Genomic DNA, 2,732 nt, shown 5'->3' on the forward strand with positions numbered 1-2,732 from the left:
CCCTTGCTTCACCCGCAAGTTATCTCATTCACTAGCTCTTTTTCAATAGCTAGGCATATCATAATGATTTAAGACATAAATGGTGAGATCGGAGGCTTAGAAGTATGAGATTTGGCTTTTAAAACTCAAAAATCAACTTTGGGATGAAAACAGGGCCACGCGTACGCGCACTCCACGCGCACGCGTGGATGGCCTCAAAACACATCGACGCGCAAGCGCCATGCACACTAACGCGTGGATTAAAAATTTGCCAATCGACGCGCACGCGTCAACCACGCGTACGCGTGGGTGTTCTCGTGCCCCAGGCACAACACTGGCACAGTTCTGGCAAAACTCTCTGGAAATTGGCTGGGTATTGGGTGCAGCACAATTGGCGCGCCCGCGCACATCACGCGCACGCGTGGATGGCGCTTTCCGGAAGAACGGCGCGTACGCGCCAAGTGCTCCCACGCGCAAGGGGTCATTCTGCTAAAAATTTTCTAAGTTAAAAGCTGCAGAATTCACAGATTTAAACCCCAATCTTCCAACGGACATAACTTCCTCATTTTAAATCGTTTTTCACCCGTTCTTCGAACGGCATGGACATCCCAGATCAAATTTCATTTTTAAACAGATTTGGCACAAAACGGAGATCCGTAGTCCAAGTTATGTGCCACCAAAATATGCCCAAAAACCATATTTTCATACAAAACCACAATATGCCATTTTCAAAACAAGCCATTTCCAACTCTTTTCAAAATCAATCAAAACATGCCAATTTCATCCCTTTTCTTTGAAATCAATCAAAATATATCAAATTCAACATCAAGCCTCCTCAACTCACACATTGACACATTACCTCAATTTACCAAAGTCACTATCTCATCATTTTCACCCACTTCACCCAAGTGGCTCAAACTCAAATACATTGACATAACATATACCCTTCCTCATGCCAATTTTCAACAACACCAATTCCAATAAATCATCATTTCATACAATCAATATCATACTCACCATCAACATGGTTCAACCCACAATTCAACCATAACCAAGCATCAAGCATACGTCACAACATGCATATTTCTCATACATCATACTACCAAGGCATCAATAATCATCATCACATATATGACCACATCATATATTTCAACCATTCAACAACATCAACAATTCAATGCCTATCTTAGGGCCTCTAGCCTAAGTATTTCCTACCACATTACATATTAGATACGGGAAATCGAAACCATACCTTAGCCGATTTCCCAAGCTCAACCGGAGCACTTCCAAACCACTTATCCACAAGCTCTCAAGGCCTCAAAACCTCCAAAAACAGATTTTTCACCACCAAATCCATTTTTTCAAGCTTTTCAAAATCACCAATCAAGCTCCAATATTCACATATACACAACCTAAGCCACAATCATCACACCCATACACAACATCTCAACACCCAAACATCATAAAATCACAAATTACACTAAGGTTGAGAATCTTACCATACCCAAGGTCCAAGGAGACAAGATTAACCTTCTCCTTCAAGAGAGTTGGGTCCTATAACATCAAAGAGCCCAAAATCTCAACATTTTTGCTCATAAAACTTGAAAACAAGGCTGGAATTTCGAAGAGCAAAACGTAGCTTACCACAAGATTAATTGTATGGGTTTTGTAGAGCTCTCCGTGGTGAACGCGTGGCCGCAAACGGAGCGACAATCGGAGCTCTAGGTCAAAAGTTATGGTGGTTTGAAGATCAAGTGAGGGAAAGAACTTGAGAGAGTGTTCTTCCTCCCCTCTCTTCAATTTCAGCGTGTTTTTTGAGTGTTGTGAGGAGAGAGAGTGCTGAAAACTAGGGTTTTGGTTTAGTTATGTTGGGCCAAGGGCCCACTTTGGGTTCGGTTGGCCCGGTTTGGCCCGTTCGGTCCAATCTTGGTCCGAATTCTATAAAATTGGTACCAAAATTCTCGTCTCAATCTCCTCTATCACATTTAGCCATAAAAATCACATTTTAGGCTTTTTAGAATAAATTCTCATTTATGGGTTAATTAGCCGTTAATTAACCGGGTTTTACATTCTACCCATCTAATTGGGAATTTTGCCCACAAAATTCAAATGCAATTACCTGAGAATAAATGCGGATAATCCGTTCGCATCTCTGACTCAAGTTCCCAAGTGTGTTCCTCAACACCGCCTCGACTCCAAGCCACTTTGACTAATGAAACCTCTTTTCCATGCAACCGTTTGATACTAGTGTCATCAATTCTGACTGGAGCCACTGGAAGCGTCAAATCTTCCCTTAACTGAACCGAGTCAGGTTCTAACACATGGCTAGCATCAGGAGTGTACTTCCGAAGCTACAACACGTGAAACACGTCGTGCAGGTTCGAAAGATGAGGTGGTAGAGCCATCCGATACGCCACCGGTCCAATCCTCTCCAGGATTTGAAATGGACCAATGTATCGAGGATTCAACTTCTTTGTCTTAATCGCCCTACCTACTCCTGTAGTCGGAGTAACCTTAAGGAAGACATGGTCTCCTTCCTCAAATTCTAAGGGCTTTCGCCTCTGATCGGCGTAACTCTTTTGACGACTCTGCGTTGTAAGCATCCTATCTCGGATTTTCTTGACTTGTTCAGTAGTCTCAGCTATCATTTCCGGCCCCAACAAGCTTTTCTCCCCAGCTTTATACCAACATAGCGGAGATTGACATTTCCTCCCATACAAGGCCTCATACGGAGCCATTCCGATGCTCGCATG

This window comes from Arachis stenosperma, chromosome 5 (assembly GCF_014773155.1).
Source record: "Arachis stenosperma cultivar V10309 chromosome 5, arast.V10309.gnm1.PFL2, whole genome shotgun sequence".
Taxonomy (NCBI): Eukaryota; Viridiplantae; Streptophyta; class Magnoliopsida; order Fabales; family Fabaceae; genus Arachis; species Arachis stenosperma.